The 17,793-nt window shown below is 41.5% G+C and overlaps 1 protein-coding gene across 1 annotated transcript in view; it reads left to right on the forward strand.

Annotated features, from left to right (window-relative positions):
* The window catches only part of WWOX (WW domain containing oxidoreductase), a 915,478-nt gene that overhangs the window by 101,364 nt on the left and 796,321 nt on the right, over nt 1–17,793 (forward strand). The gene's annotated exons all lie outside the window — the stretch shown is intronic.

Here is a 17,793-nt window from a genome sequence, read left to right on the forward strand (position 1 = left end):
AGAATTATTCTGGAAACTGCCCTTTTCCACTTAACTGTATTTCTCTGCTATTAAATCTTTTAGCACAATTGTTTTTAATAGTTGCCCAGTGTCCCGATATATGAGTGCGTCATAATTTATTTGACCAATCCCTTGTTGTTGGACATACGGGTTGTTTATAATTTTTCTCTATTGTAAAAGGAATTGCATTGAATGTCTTTGTAGCACACACCAATGAGTGATTACTGAGTAGGCCTGGAAGTGCTGGTTCCAAGGATAAGAGTAGACTTTGAGATAAATTGTTAAATTGCCCTCTTGAAAGATTGAGAGGCTACTTGCCTGTATTTTCACAAGTTGAATCTAATTTTACTGTGCATTTCCTTGATTATTAGTGAAGCTAAAAACATTTTTTATATACTTATCAACAATGTCTTCTTTTGAAAATGGTCTATTTATGTCCTTTAAATTCTGTCACTGTGTCTTTATGTATTCAGGTAGCAGAATTAACCCTTTGTTATGTATATCACACGTACTGTCTCATGATCTCTGGTTTTTGAAAAAAATTTATGTTTAATTTCAGTGTAGTCAAATCCATCAACCTGTCCTTTAAGGTCTCTGCTTTTACTTGTTATGCTTTAAAAATCCTTCTGCATTGTAACATTATGTTCACTTAGATGCCTTATTATTCAGACACTCCTGTGTTTGGCCTTGGAATATTAAATTCATTGGGATTTTTTCCCCCCCATGGGATTTGGGTAAGAATCCAGCTTTCCTTCAGATGATTGATTAGTCAGTTGTCCCAACACCAGTTATTGGAATAATTTATTCCTTCCCCAGTAAATAGACCTGGGCTGATTAAGAAAACTACACTTCAATGCAATTATTTCATCTTAATTCCTAAAATATTAGATTAAAATGTAAAATCCCTGTCATCCTATTATTATTTATTATTTTTTTCTTAGTTTCTAAGCAGTTCATCTTTTTGAACTCTATTCTATACTCCATTTTTTATGATTTGACTCACTTCCATTATACTTAAATATTGTATTGGGTTTTTCCCACCAGAGACTTTAAATAATAGTTCTAGTACTGCCACTGCTTTTACTGCCACTTCTGCATCTAAATAATGATTATGATGATGAGGAGGACAAAACAAAGTAAAACAAAACAAAAGCTTGGCATTTTGCCTCACTTTGAGAATGAAGGCATATACTGCTTAGTTACCTGTTCTTCAGCAACATCTGCATATCTTTAAAAAGTTAGTGGACTGAATGGTTGGAGGTTGATACTCTTAAACTCTCAGAGATGAACTCCATAGGGTAATGTGCTCTAATCCCACCCCTTGGGATTGGCTTTGTGGTTGAATTCAGTTTGGAAATGGCACCAGGCCTGACACTTCCCGGCCATGTGAGGCAAGGGTACCTACCACTGTGAATTTCCAGAACATATGTTTAAAATCTCAGCATTCTGAGACTTTCTGAGATGCATATTCTGCCAGAAAAACCTTAACAATTATTTTTCTTGATGCTGCCTAGAGAATACTAGAAACAAAGCCCTTCTTTCCTTCCTTCTTTCCTTCCTTCCTCTCTCTCTCTCCCTCCTCTGCGCCCTCTCTTATATCTTGTGATGTTTACTTGTGTAGCTCAGCTGCTGTGCTGCTACTCTTGTAGACAATCATAGGTAACGAATGTGTGCATCTGGTCTCATTTATTGTCACACTGAATAGGTAATGAAGGCCAGGCATGGCTGTTTGTGGTTCCTGCTGATGGGCACACTTATCGAAAATCCAGGTTCCCTGTGTCGTGCACAGGAAATGTGTTTCCACTTACCAGGCAATCTGTTAAGAGCCGTTCCCGGAGATAAGGACTTCATTTAGACAGATTCATATCACTCCCATCATATGTACCTCGTGCCTTCTAAATGTTTAAAAAGAAATGACTTTGGACACAAAGAGGTATTTCTATTAGCATTTCCATACGCTTCTATTGTACTCTTTTTTAGTTCACAATGCAAAGGGTTTCACTTTTTTGTGACCATCCTCAATGCTATGTAATCTTTTCATCTATATTTGTAATCACAGCCATGCATACTCTTAATATTTGACGAATAGAATGATTCCATAATGACATTAAGAGTATGCTCTTAATGTCATTATGGAATCATTCTATTTGTCGAATCTTTTTCTCGTCCATTATTCATTTTTTAACCTCAGGAAGATAAACACCCTAGGTTTACCTTTCGTGAATTGTATACTTTAGGATTATAGAATTCGTAATTGAATAAGAACAACTTTTCACAGAAATTTGAGGGAATTTTATCATCTTAACACAGGCTTTATTTAAGAAGCCTTGGGAGATAGACATGTTACCGGGCTGTTTTCACCTATGTGCTACAGTTCCTTCCTGCTACCTTTTTATTGATTAGTCCATTGGAATAGATGGTGATCAATGGAAGAGAGAATCTTTTTCTCTCTTTGGAAATATCTATTGTTCATCTAATGAAAGTTGTTGCTTTCGTGTGTATAATCATCTCTGGGAAGTTTTGCTTTGATTTGTGGTTAAATGTGTGTGTCCATTGGGCCCTACTATTTGCCTCTTGCTTATGGGCTATTCTTCAGAGAAGGAGGTTGGATCAAGTGAGAAATTACTTAGGTAGAAAAACAAAGGTGAAATCAGGTGCTGGTTAACCCAAATGCAGCCATGGGTAGAATTTTAGGTTTATTTCTATTCTGTTTCACCACAAGATGTCACCAGGACACCATAGGAACATGGCCGATGGAACATCTCTCTGGCCAATAGAGTTATGGCTGTCAAATAGCCTCTGCTCAGGGCCAAGGGGAGCATGGGCTGGGAAGGAATCCCATTCTAGGGCCCTGGAAGACATCATCACAAGTACCTTGATGTTTCGCCCCTCTCTAGGGGCCTATCTCTTCCAGCCTCCGTAGGTAGAGTGAGGGCAGGTAACAGGACACAAGAAGGTCATTGCCAAGTCCAAGGTGTTCTCGTACTCCTGAAAAGTTGTCTTCACTGCATGGCAAAGCAGCCATCCAGGTACATGACTGTTTCTCCCCCTCAATAGACATTGCTGAATGAAAAGGAATCATATTCTCTTAGATGAAACAGAGTTTCAGATGACTTAAAAATGCCCATGTTAGGCCTTTTAAAATTTGAGCTTTCTGGTGAATGTCATTAGTTGACAAATAGAACACTGAGGTTTCATCTTTCATCATTGCCCCATCAGCTGGCAGATCATTCATTTACTCTTCTCTACCCGCTTCTGGAGTTGTGGAAAATCTTCAACCAGGGTGGGTCTGGGGTGGCTTTTTATTCCTTGTGTTCTTAAAGCCCAACTTATTGTTGTGAGTCCTTTGTGGTGCTACGTGGAAAGTCAAATCTAACAAGAATCTCCTTGGTTAATCTGATGTCTGCTCAGTACTTTAATTCATTTGTTATGCTGAATTTTGCCAGGGCTGGTCTGTGCTAGGAAGCTGGCCATTTGACTCAATAAAATAATACCAGCACTTTCCATTGTCATAGCACAATCTATAGAATCCTTCTAACCTATGATCACGTGTATGCTTAACCGCTTCTGTTGGTTGAATTGAATATACCAATAAGGGCAAATATTAATTCCCCATTGCAAAAATGAAGTGAAGGATCATAGTGTGCATACCCAGCAAGACTCCATAAGTATTTTTTGAAGGAATAAAAAGTACCACTCCTGGAACCTTCCATTCTTGATTCTTGATCAAATCGCTTCTCTTTTTAACTCAAAAAGGGGTCCTTAACTTTTATCATCACCATTTTATGATTCCACCTATATCTGGTACTTTAGAAGTTTGGTTCCTTCTGTAGTAATTTTTTGAAATAACGGAATGGACTGTTTGCAACCTCTTGTGCATTTATGGGATTTGGCATGATTAGCCCCAGGCAGCAGTCGTTTCTGTTTCTAAAGTTTCTGCTTTAGAAACCTGCTTTCTGTTTCAGGTATCAGATTCCCAGCCCATACTTCTCCTTTTTTGGGTTAATTAAGTGGGCTGCTTCAGTATCGGTAGCTCATTTAAGCCATAAACATGCAGGCCTCGTGGAATCCCATTAGGGAAACCTTAGCAAAGTGCCTCCGTCAAGACCTCACCAAGTTCTAGTGGCTGATGCTTTGTTCTTTTTCCCCAAGAGTACCATCTCCAAGTGTGTCTTTCCCATCCTGGTTTACAGTTCGGCATCTCCCAATCCCTGCCAGATATGCTGCCAGGAAAGGTTTGGCAAAATGTTTCAAGTACAGAGTGACAGTGGGAATGTCTGCAGTCGTGTCTGGGATGCTCAAAGGAACTTACAAAAGGCCAGGTCCAGTAGCTTAGCTGTGTTCTTGGTGGAAATGCACACCAACATAATATATGCAAGCATTTGACTGGTAGAGTCTGATTGGGCGGTGTTCGTGGTGGCAGGCCTGGGAAAGCAATTAGAAATTTTAAGCATGGGAAGTTATGAAAAAGTAAACCAAACTGCTTTTGAGTAATATTGGTGAATATGCTTACCTGGAAATACACCACTCTTCTTGTCTATTTTCATTTTTTTAGGTGGTTGATAAAACTTTGCCGTGAGAATAATGTACCATAATGAGTACCTATTGTCATAGCTGTGGATAATGTGCAAAGGTTTTCTAATGGGAAAAGTGTTTTTTTTCCTCTGCTAGAAAGCGTGGTCTCAGATTTACTTCTAAGGTCAGTGTGAAAGGGAATATGAATTCACTTTGAGCAGGGGACACATGATCAGGAAAATAAATCAGCCAGGGGCATAGGCTAGGGGCTGATAGAGGGGAGGGTTCTCACACCAATGATATGTATGTTCCACCCATTTCCATTGTCCGCGCTGCTCCTTATCCTCGTAGTGCAGAAAATGGGGTTTGGTTCCATGTTCTTAAGAACCCTCCATGACTGCATTTAGGCAATGGATTTAACAGGTATCATTATCCCTTATTTAAGCACCGACTATGGTGCACACGTCTGTTGTTGTGCCATCACTGGTGTTTCTGGGGTTTATTGGGAATGCTTGGAAAGCTGGGAGACAAAAACATGCTGACAACATTGATGATTCTGGCAGCTTGACATGACCCAACTGTTTTGTTTCATTTTTAATTCTGACTTTGTTTTCTTCCTTTTCTTTTCTTTTTTCTTTTCTTTTTTCTTTTCTTTTCTTTTCTTTTCTTTTTTCTTTTCTTTTCTTTTCTTTTCTTTTCTTTTCTTTTCTTTTCTTTTCTTTTCTATTCTCTTTTCTTTTCTTCTCTCTCTCTCTCTCTCTCTCTCTTTCTGTCTCTCTCTCTCTGTCTGTCTGTCTCTCTCTCTCTCTCTCTCTCTCTCTCTCTCTCTCTCTTAAGAGATGGAGTAGTGGAGTAGGGAAGGAATTCTTCCTCATGTAATTTTCCTGTCAAACTAAATTCTTTCAAAAGCCTTTTACAACTCTTACAGATTTTGCTCACTCCTTGAGCAACAGTTACTCATGTACTGTGGCCTAGGCATTTTTACCATGTCCTTAAAAAAAAGTCCATAAAAAAAAAAGAAAGCAAAGAAGATATTACTATGCATTGCATATTTGCCACTTAAAATTTCTGAATACAAATTAATCGACTTGTAGCTGTGACTCACAATACAACATATGATAATGTACCTGCAGAAATGAGGGCATTTGAAATTCGTTCTCAGGTGGCCATCAGCCAGCCAGCCAGTGTTGCTATCTGTTCTCCATAATTGCATGGCTTTGCTTTTCCTTAGTTAATCTGTTTAATAAACTCCCCTGCAAAATCTAAACGCTTAAATTTAGTTTCTTTTTGTCTTGATGGTGTTTATCATTGTTAACGTGGCATCACAGTAGCTCAACTTTTGCATCATGATAAATTCATAACCCAAGAGAAGGCAGAAAACATAATTATTATCAATTGCCTCTCTCCCGGAATTGCCATTGGCTGAGTGGAGCAATATATGAACTTAAGGAATAGCTGATTCAGAGAAATCCCAGGTTGAAATTGGGCTTATCGTGATTGCACTGCCATTGTTTAGGAGGCCTTCCCATTGGACCGCTCTTCAAGTTTGCCCGCAGAGTAAGTTCTGTAAGGCGTGTCAATATTTTAAGAGGCCTAAACTTTGATTTTTTTCCCCCTGCACAATATGGAATCCAATTTATTTATTCATTCATTCAATAAGTTTTAATTAAGTGCCTGTTATGGGTTAGGACATACCTATGAATAAAGTAAAGTCCTTGCTATTATTATGGGATATTATTACGGGATATAAAATTTATCATTACAGGATATAAAATTTAAATGTAATATGTTTGTGCAATATATCATATAATAGAAGTACAAATAAGTGTACCTTTTTTAAAAAAAATGACTGCAGTATTCCATCCACAAAGCCTCAAGAATCACTTTTCTGAAAATCCCCAAAATAGCAAAAGTTAACAATTGAGAATTTCAGTTCTTCAGTGAGGAAATACAGTATTAGGGTGATTGAAGTCAAAATCAAACTTGTTTGTGTATTCATTAAAATATAATAATAAAGATGGAACTCTCAAGAGAGTATCTGTGGGATCTCATTTATCTGAAATTGATAAATATATGTGATATTGTACAATTAACTTCACTTTCTACCCTTGCTTGGTTGGGCATTCCCTCGCCTACAGTTTGTGCTAACTTCTCCTGTCAGCCCTTCACAACTAGGGATTTGCAGAGGTTTGCCGAGGTGAATCTTGATAGATAAGGAGTTCTTGATAGATAAGAAACTCACTGTTGGGGAGGAATCCTTGCTCCTAAAGATTTTGGGTCGTGATAAGGAAAACGAACTTTCAAAATCTAGAAAACGCAGATTATCTCAAGTTTGATTTTTTTTTTTTTAATGGAAGGAATAAAAATGTTTTAAACTTGAGTTTACTTTTTCCTAAGGAAGGCTCATTTGAAGACCCAGTGACATCTATAAAAGTCCTTTGAAATATATAAACGCTTCTCAAATACACTTCTCATTATCATTTATCTAGAAATTCAAAAGAAATCAATATCTGTATATATTTGTTTCTAAAGAGCTTGGCTTCACTCAGGCTACTAGCTTTTAGAAATTTGGGGAAGGAAGACCAAAGAAAGAAATACTCATTATTTTGGCTGAAAGTGGTCACTTCAGCTGGAACCAGTTCCACTTCAAAGGCAGACATTGGGATTTATGTTTTCTTGTTATTTCCACGTATCTGAAATGTTCCTAAAACATTGTTAATGGCCAACATGCTTACCTGCCATTTCATAGTCGTACAGATTTATCCATCTCTGTTCAAGATCTGCCTTCCCCTATCATAACAGCTATGTGGAGGATATTTGTAATATGCTGTGGTGGCATGGCAGACTGATGTTTGGCTTTTCCATCCATGAATGGATTCCATTACATATGTACCATTTCTACTTAAGTAAGAGTTTAAAAACATTTTCCTTTGAGGATTCAGTTTTCACTCCAAGATATACCTCGATCTCACAAAAATCTGCCAGTGTTTTCTTCTCCTTGGGCTCTATGCTGATTCCTTCCCCTGGGAAAAGACATCTCCAGGCCTTGGTCCTGAAGGCCTCTACGTCGTGGGCACCCCCCTTATCTCCCTGCAGATGTAGTGTTCCCGAATATTCTAAACCTGCCAGCAGGAAGCTGGCTCACGGGAGCAGCATTTTAATTATGTTAGGGGAACTTAATTGATTTTAGTCCTGAACATGGGATGGGGACGGTTTAATATCCATTTTTTAAATATCTGGATGATGCATGTAATGAATTCACCATGCACATAGCCATTCAATGTTTACAAACCTTTGTGAATGCTCACTAATACACAACCTTTATAAATTTGAAGTATAATGTTCAAAATGCTCTTATCCCCAAATTCTCTTATTCAGGTTATTATATTTTTACGAGTATTAATTCTGATATAGGCCTTTTAAAATCAATTGCTCCCTGTAATTACAATGCTGCTTTATGGTATTTGTGATAGATCATATAAGAGTATTTGAGGGTCATGAGAAGTTCACATGTGCAGTGTCGGGCCCCATGCGTTTCACCAAGGCACTGGCTGGAGCAGGCGTGTGTTTGTATGTCTCTGCAGGGCTTACACGTTATTCAGCAGCCACATTCCTATCCCATCATGCCCTTATAGTTTGTAAAGCATTGAAAAGGAACCATCTGTAGAACTCCTCCAGTATTTGTGGAAGTCCTGGGTTCAAAAAGATATTTTTGAATTTGAAGAACTAGGAAACCATCAAATCAAAATGTTAATAATTCTCCCAAGTCCAAAGGTAACTCTGCTTTTATTATGCACTGACCATCAATCACTTTCTGTTGGATTGATTTGGGAAGAACATACACAAGTCTCTATTTTGAAAATAGAAGTAAAGTGATAAAAACCCAATAGGTTTCATCACCTAAGGGATTTAAAAATCAAATTTAACTTAAAAACAAAAAAACCAAAACCTGATTAAGTTTATATAGCAGGATCTTGGATATGGATTTTTTTTTTTTTTTTTTACTAGAGGATTACGATAAAAACCCAACTTCTAATTTCCTGCTGGGTGGTCTTGAAAACTCACAACAGTGAGTCCTTTTGTCAAGAGCAGGGAGATGCAAAGAAACGCCCACGCCTTACCTTCTGGCTTTAAAATGAGGGAAAATGCATACATACATACAAACACACACACACACACACACACACACACGTAGTGATGGTGATGATAATGGAGGAAAATGTCATACATAATTAAGACTATATTCCAACTTATGACGTATTTGTTATTGTCGTTACTGTTAGTGATAAGGAAGGGGCCGTGTCCTGCCTCCTGTCCTGAAATGGCTCAATACTTTACAACAAAGTGTCTGCGTTGGTGTGTCGTGTTGCGCACTTTGATTTGTTTTGCATTGTTTTTGGAGAGGGTGCTTCACTACGTTAATCTTTCGGTTCTTGCCATCGGGTCTAGTGAAACCAGCCTGCCAGGCCGTATCTTCTGAGGTCCAGGGGGCCTGGAGTGGAGAGGCACTCCCGACGCTCTTGGGCAAGGATGAAGTAGAGCAGTCCCTGCCCATAGGCTAGCAAAAGCCTCCACATCAGGCCTAGGGGTGCAGCAGGGACCCCTTGATTTGGCCCAAGCTCTCTCTCTGGACTATCAGTGTGGCTTAGCTGATCCTGCAGTCTCTGCTCCCCTCCTTTACCTTCTTGCTTCTGCTTCCTGCTTTCCACTGCCTCCTTCAAACTCTCAAAGGGAGTGAATCTGATTGGTTCAGTGTTGTCACCATTGTGCCTTTTGGACAAAGCTCTCAAGCCCGGCCACTTCATCGATTGGTTACTCTTACATCATGGGTGCTCCTATTGTCCAGACAGTGTGGTCAAGGTCACTCGGGGAGGAGGTCCCAGAGCCACCAACATCTAAGGACTGTTCAGGGATCCTACCTCATTGAGAGCCTGGGAGCAGAGGCCCTTCCCCCAGCAGAAGGCCGTAGTGTGGTAGGTACCGACAGAAACTAGAGCATGGACTTTTTCTCTAAAGGTCTACAGAATAAATATTTTCAGCTTTGTGGGCTGTACAGTCTGTTGAAACTGTCCACTCTACTGTTGGAGCATGAAAATAGCCACAGACAATACATAAATGAATGGCTGTGTTCCAGTATAACTTTATTTACAGTAATAGGCTATGGGACAGATTTGGTTCATGGGCCATAATTGGTTTACTAGACTCTAGCCTGCAGAGTACAGGCTTTGAATCTCAGACGTGACTCTTGCTAACTTTGTGACTTGGGCAAATTAATTAAAATTCTATGCCCTGGCAAATGGGGATGAGAGTACCTTCTTAGATGGTTATTGAAAATGTTCAATGAAGTTATCAGAGTAAGATCTCAGTGAATGTTATTTTTGTTCCTGACCTCCTTATGTACGCTTACAGAGGATGGTGGGAGATTGTTCTAGATCAGAGGCCTGTGGAGAATAAGTGTTTTTGTGAAGTTTTGATTTTTCAGTTTGTCAGTTGGCCTTGGTTTTTCGGCAGACAATGTTCGAAGCTTTAAATATCATTCTGTGCTTTTCCCTTTCCGTGTCACAGCCACCTTCAACGTTGGATTTGCCTTTTAGTAGTTTACTCACATGTGCTTTCTCTGTAATTGTTTCCAACCCTAACGAGGGTGGACTGCACATTTTCATTCAGGGTTTGTCGAATCTGTTACTGAACGTTCTTGGCCCAAGCAGGATAAGGCATTAGTGTACCATGAAACCTCTAGATCCAAAGCATGCCTAGACTCAATAATTAACACGCACTCCAATTCACAATAGGCATCAAAGAGGGTCCTGGAATCTGGGAATGACTGAACTGTCCCCTGATGGTAATATCTGCCTCCTGCCTGGTTTATTGAGCTCATGGTAAACCTTCAGATGCTGCCAGGGTGTTTCGAAGTCTGATTGATTTATGTTCACCGGCCATTTTGTTACTATGATTTAGATGAATGATGGCACCCATTGGTAACATGTAATGCAGATAAGAAGTTTATAGCCTCAGTGGTGTACCATGATTCCACTTCAGGAGGGTGAGAACATTGCTTTTTGTCTTTTTTGTAAAAAAATTTTTAGAATGGGAGTGTTTGTTTAAGGAAAGTTTTATTAAGTTAGGGCTCCTACCACATTTAATATTTAGATTTCGAAAAACTGAGTAGAAAGCAGTTGCCTCCAAAGGTGAGGACTGTCTTGTGTTAGGAGCTACGAGGTTTGTGTTCCTATGACCCAGACAAGGGCTTTGCTCTGGGTCACCAGTGGGTTCACTTGACCAGGAATGACCTAGAGCAGCGGTCACAACCTACTGCCCACCCCTGGTCCAAATGCAGCCTGCACCTCTTTGGGTTTAGCCTGCAACCTTAGAATAGTTTGTACATGTTTGAATGATCGGAGAAAAACAAAAATCAAAGGGAGACTATTTCACAACCCATGAAAGTTATATGGAATTCCTACTTCATTGTCCATAAATAAAGTTTTAAATGTCATTAATAAAAAAACAGAAATTTGTGTTCTCTCTTGTTATGTAAGTACCTCCATAATATCTTGAGTTTTGCTGCTCAGCCTACAAAGCCTGAAATATTTACTGTTTGGCTCTTTACGAAACATTTTTTTTTTTTTTTTTATGAACTCCTGAAATAGAGCCGCGATTTTCAGTCTATTTTGTAGCTTCCCAACTCTTTCATCAAATGGAAGCCTTAGGGGGAAGCCAGGTTTACAAGTTCCAAGAGCAGGGTGGTGGTCTGAGCTCTGCTGGGTACCAAACCCAGCCTTCCTCCACACCGTCCCTTCTGGGGATAAGGCTGCCTTAGTTATGAAAGCACCTAGATTCAGGCTTGTAAATACCCGTCTGCGCTCCCTATTTCTCTATTCCAACCTTTTAAAAAGCTCTAAAACCCAAATAAAATGTGTGTTTTTTGGTATTGTTCAGTTTACAGTAAGCTCATTTAGTGGTGAAACCTGACCTTCGCTCATTTCATGTCTGTTTTCCCTCTCTAGTGTGAATAATCATATTTTCACTGCAGAAATATAAATGTGTTTGTTACAGGACATTACCCCAAGCCCCGCTGGGGGTATTTCATAATATGCAGTCTATGCAACAAATTACCTTTATAACAGGAAAAATTAGGAATACTGAAGCATGTCAGATGCAGTGGCTCCCTGTTTGTTGCACTGCTGCCCCCAAGGTCTACAGATTTGCACATCTCTCGGCATCGTGGACTCCCCGTTGTCCTCCGGATGCCACGATGGCCTGTCTCACCCGGCCACACACCTGCTGTGGGTTTGCAGCCGCCACTTGGGTCTCTTCCTCAAATATCCCATGTGTCTGGCACTGACCTCCACTCACATGGTGGTTTATTCTGCCACGTTTCCCCAAAGCCTCCCAGGCCTACATTGCCCCACTACTTCCTACAGCCTTGGCCTAGTGAGACTTTAGAATGTACTTTATGTATCTCTTGGGCTAAGCCATTGCATGAGCCCCTTGGAGCCTGGGGAAGGTGGGATTCCCATTGTCCTTGGGGGAGAACAGGGAATGCGGGGTCGCTCTCCTGTTCCGTCCCCCCGCCCTCGAGGAAAAGCCTTGTTCAGGCTGAGACTTGGGAACTGGGTCCTGGCATAATGTTTTCCTGCTGGTGGGGCCAGTGTGACAGTGCGGGGAGGTCCTGCAGGCCTCACTCCCCAGGCCTTGAGGCCAAACTGCATTTCTCTGCCCTTTTGTTTCTTCCCAAGGCTTTAGCAATTTGACTATTGCAGCTTTTGGGGGCTCCCTTTTCTTTTTGTCCTCAAGACTCGCCATGGAAGGGGACAAGGCACCTACCTCCCACATTCACACAGTCCCTGAGCATGAAGCCACCCGGAAGGGAAAACTAGCTACACAGTCCTGGTATAAAGGGTTGAATAGCATCCCCCCGAATTCACATCTACTCAGAACCTCAGCATGTAACCTTATTTGGAAATACGGTCTTCATGATATAATGAGTGAAGGATGTCAAGATGAAATCATCCTGGATTTAAGGCCGGCTCTACGTCCAATGACTGGTATCTTTATAAGAAGAGAAGAGGATACAGACATAGAGAAGATGTGAAGATGGAGTCAGAACTTGGACTGCTGCCTCTACAAGCCAAGGGACACCCAGGATCACCAGCAACTACCCAAAGCTGGGTGATAGTCGTGGCGTGGTTTCCCCTCAGAAACCTCCAGAAGGAACCAACCCTGCCAACACTTTGATTTCAGATTTCTGGCCTCCTGGACTGTGAGACAGTCCATTCCTGTTGTTTTAAGCTCCCCAGTGTGTGGAGATCGTTACAACAGCCGCAGGAAACTCATACACCTGGTTTTCCCAAGGAAGTTACTGTTGTCTTTGTTCTCTGTCTCCAGTCTCAGAAGTCCCAGCAGCCTCCTGGCTTCACAGCTGTCCTCCCAGGGCAGAGGTCTCGTGGTCTTCATGCGTTTATTCATAAGTAAATACTTACTGAGCACCTACGAGGGACAGGCTGGGCTGAGCATTATAGCCGTAGGGATCTCTAAGACGCTCTCCTGAAGAAGCTCCCTATTTCCTTAGGAAGACAGCTGAGTAAGTGGGTCCGTGTGGTAACTCTCCTCGCAACTTGCAGCCAAAAGCTGAAGGTCAGGGAGACTCTCAGAATGAACAGTGTCAGGCTCTGTACCTCTTTGTCTCAAGCTGGCAACTTGTGATTTGGGGACCTGTTGACCTAGTGACATCCATCTCCATGGGTATGTGTTTAACCTACTTAGCCGCCCCTGCTTATTGCCGTAGCCTCATGGCCCACAATTCTCACCCCTGCTCACTTCACTCCACCCAGACCGGCCTTTGGGGGCCAGCAGTGTCCCCACTGGACTGATGAAGACATGGTCACCTGCACACATTTAGGATGAAGATAACCAATGACATTTACCAAACCATTTCCGTACATCAGGTGAGCTGTGTGTGTTACACAAGTAGCCCAGTTCCCAGCTTAGAGTAAGAGCCCAATACATGTCAGCGGCTATTGTTAATTGTTGTTGCGTTTTTGCTTTTCCCTTCTCTATCTTCCTGTTCTCTTCCTCTAGTATCATCAGGTCCCGTGTACCCCACTCTTGTCCCAGCCCTCATCACTGTTGCTATTATTGTTGGCATGACTATTAACGATTCGTGTGACATTGTAGCTCAGATTCACCCAGTTCTTAGAGGGCAGGATTTGCACCCAGGTTATCCTAGCTTACCTCCGAATTCATTAAATGAAATGCCTTAAGCAATTTTCTCCCTGGGTGTCACTTAAGCAGTCTTCTCCCTCACAGGGCATTTTGAGGCAGACAAATGCCACCGGTAAAAGGAAAGCAAATGTTTAGGGTGAATTCCCCATAGATACACTAGATTTGGGGGCTGAGATGTGGAATTCCTGTCACCGTTGACTGAAAAATGCAACCCTCCTAATAGAGTTTTGGCACCAGAGCCAGTAGCCTTTGCTGCCTACAGACTTGAAGAATTGCGACGTTGGCCTAACATAATTTTGGTAACTCTGTCTGCTTCTGCCTCGGGTAGAAATAATTCAGATTTCACTCTCCATTTTCTTTAATGGGCTAAACAGCCACTTTGTAATACCTGTATTTTATGAGACATAATTCTGGATATTGTTTCTGCAGTGTTTTGAAAAGACAAACCTGACAGAACCCGGCCATTTAACTTAAGCAATTTTAAAGTTATTTGTAAAATGATATGCTGTCTTTTTTGACCCAGTTACTTTATAAAGCTACATTCTTTGGCAAACATTAACACAACTTCTGCGTGTGTGGGCTAAATAAATATTCGGGCAACACTGATTGAGCGCTGCCTTGGGTAAATAATTCTCTTTCCACACATTTCCTAGTTTATAATGAGGACTTTTCTTCGCGGGCTGACCAAATGTAACATTCCACTGAAAATGAGACATAAATCCTTGAGTGAGGCAGGCATGGAATCATGGTCTGAGGAGGTTTATTAAAAAGATGGGGGCAGGCAGAGGGATGTCCTTAGTCCCCCTTCATCCTCCCCTATTCTGCCATCTGTGGACCTCATAAGAGTTGGAGGACAGGAGAGAGTGGAAGCAGAAACGCAGCCTCAGGCGGAGTAAGTCAAGTCCTCTTGCCATCCAAACCTCTCTCCCACCCCCCAAGTTCCTTCTTCCAGTGGAATCCCATGGTGCTCTATTGCATTTAAAATTTTGGGAGCCCTTGTTCTTGACCTGGTCTATACCATACAATTTGATTTCCTGTGTGGCTGCTCCTCCGAAAACACCTCATTCTGACTCAGCATGTGGCGGAAAGTTTCCAAGGTGGTTTGTTTGGGCATCTGGCTCTCCCGGCTTCCATCTGTGCCGTGGTGGGCAAATAACTGCACCTCTCGAAACCTCAGTGTCCACATGGGTGATAAGGAGATAATAACAGTGTCTTCCCGATGAGGATTAAATAGTCTTGGGAAGATTAGAGGACAAAGTGCATATAAAATGCTTAGTTTAGTGTCTGGCCTATAACTGGCCAGTTATTATTATTAGGGATCATAGATGATGAGAAATTGCCATTTATGGCACATTTCATGTATTGCCTCATTTAAACCCCCTTACACTCTATTATGATTCCTGTTGAAGATGAGGAAATTGAGACTCCCGGAGGCTTGGCAACATGTGCAAATTCACCCAGCTGCAAAGTGTCAGCGGAAGGATCCCACCTCCAGCCTTAAGTTAAAGACCACGGTCTCCTTACCACCCTGCACTTTCCCCAGATTTTCCTGTTCCCTTTCTTAGTCACATCAGCTCTGTCAGTTGGTAACTTCACTGTTCCAGGTCCTTTTCAGTAACTATCTGTGGGAAGGATTACGTCTGATGATCAACTTCAGTAGTGAAATCCTGGAGGAAAGAGAGAGGAAAAAAAAAAAAATCACCCAATATATTCACTCCCAGCATTTTGGCACATTTTCTTCCAGCACTTTCAAATGCCCGGGTTGTTTTATTGTAATTGTAGCATATAGACTTGTGATAGCTGCCATCACAAATCAATCCTATATTCATTCTGCCACTACAATCCGAAACTGCCAGAGATAATTTTCACTGTAGTGGTAATCATGCTATACATCGATAAGAGTTTCTTTTTTTTTTTACTTCCGGTGTCACTCCTCCCAGTTCTAGACTGGCCCAAGCAGTGCTTTGCAGGGCGACATGATAGTAAACTGACGGGGTGAATCGTGATCATTAGTTCATCATTCTTTTCCTAACTGGAGATGTAGGCTGTTGCTAAACGGCCACAGGCATCTCTGGTTCTAAAGGACTTCCCATTTAAGATGATTTCTATGGGACTGATTTGCCACAAGTAGAATTTCTACGTCAAGGGTACAAATTCTTCAGAACTCCAGGTACGTTTTATCTTGGGCCAGAAACCCACCATGTAGCCGAGAGTACCTAGGGCTTGGCTGGAGAGCCAGGGAGAGGATGGAAAGAAGTAGGCCTTTGGATTTGCAATGCTGGTATGAGAACTTATTCTTGAAGGGTGAAATAACCAGCTTGCCTTATTGTAAAAGTCGGGTGGATTTTATGCTTCACTAAGGTGCATACCTTCAGACAAGTGGGAACGGGTTGGGAATTTGTCATCCCAGAGAACGCCAAGACGTGGACTCGGTCCCATGGCTTCTGAAAAGGAGTTCCAAATTTGGATGCTTCCGAAGTTAGTCCTTGCCGTGCAGCGTGGACAATATTCTTCTCCGACAATGGCCGAGTCTCAGGTGTCAGGATGCTGAAGACGCTCTCAGGTCATAATTAACCTTCTTCAAAATAAGAAGGAAGAAAGGCCGGGAAAAGTCCCTCTGCACTCCAGAAAGGAGAACAAAAACTTGGAATGCTAACAGTTTTGAAACCCTTGCTCTTTTCCATTGTTTCTTAAGAAAAATTCCAAAGAATAAGGCACCGTATTGCAAATGGATCATTTTTCCTGAATTGAAAGGCGACGCTTAAGCACAACTCACACAAATCTGCCCTCCTAAGTTTTTTGGCAGGTGGCCTCCCTCACTCCCCTTCTTTATCAAGGCTCATTTGGAGTGTCTGTGCATTCTTTTTAAGATTCCCCTCGGAGACTGGTTTTTTTTGGTTTTTTTTTTTTTCTGTTACCAATGAGACATTGTGTTGGTCGCTAAGACCATTTTATAGCACAGTTTGTTGTTACATGGAATTAAATGAAACCCAGTTCAGTCATGTACCCTGAAACTGAACAGCGGCATAGGGGAAAAGCCTTATGTAACCCGGTTTGCACCATCCTAACTGCCCTCACACATATACTAACATCCCAAAGGCCTACCACTTCTCAAAATCTCAGTATAACAATATTCTGCTTTTGAAAGTACTTATTCTGCTAATTTGTTCTTTAAACAAGAGGAGGAAAAAAGTATTAGCCCCTTCATAAAACAGTTAACAGGAAGCCCGAGGCATCTTTTCGTGCCATTTTTGGCTGATGTTCGGAATGGCTCCATCAATCACTGCTATTCATGTATAGCTGGTTTTTATGTCAGTTAAACCATCTTCCATCAACTTGGTGAAGCAGAATCAGGGAACAAGATGAACAGCGAAACATTTTTTGTGGTGTGGAAAGGGCTTTGCTTTTAAATGCCCATGTTGATTTCTGAATATTTTCAACTCTTTCTTCCTAAGCCAGTTCCCCTCTGACCATCACTCGATGGTCTTCTCTTTTACCTATGCTCAGAGGCAGTGGAAGGGGTGCTGGGGTCCAGTCTGTAAGTGTGAGCAGTGGATCAGCCGATGAGGGGTATTCATTATCCGTCCAGGGCTCCTGAGAAAGGAGAATAAATCCTAGGATCCTGGAGTGACTTTTGTAGTCCCAGAATTGCAAAATGTCATGTTTCTGGTGAGCCTATAGCAACGTCTGTCTGTGCCGTTGGGGTCTTGCGTGCAGATGTGTTATTTTACACAAGAAAAGAGGGCAGTGTTTTTTTCTCGAAAGATGTGTTTTGTATATCTAAATGTCAGTCAGTTTACATGTTTTCTGCCCAGGAATTAACAGGATTTCTGCCCTTCCCTGGCCCCATTTTTTTATCAGGTTCAATCATTCAGCGTGTTTGTTGAGTGAGTGCAGTGTGCAGAACTGTGGGGTGCCAACAGGGGGGTGAAGAGCAAGGGACACTGTTAGAATTGCCAACTGTGGTGATGATAAAAAGCAGGTGGACTTTGGTCAGTTATAGGACTATTTCTAAATTCTTCACGGACAGTGCACCCATTTATTCCTTGCCCCCTG

Source organism: Rhinolophus hipposideros (genome assembly GCF_964194185.1).
Source record: "Rhinolophus hipposideros genome assembly, chromosome: 21".
In the NCBI taxonomy this organism is placed as follows: Eukaryota; Metazoa; Chordata; class Mammalia; order Chiroptera; family Rhinolophidae; genus Rhinolophus; species Rhinolophus hipposideros.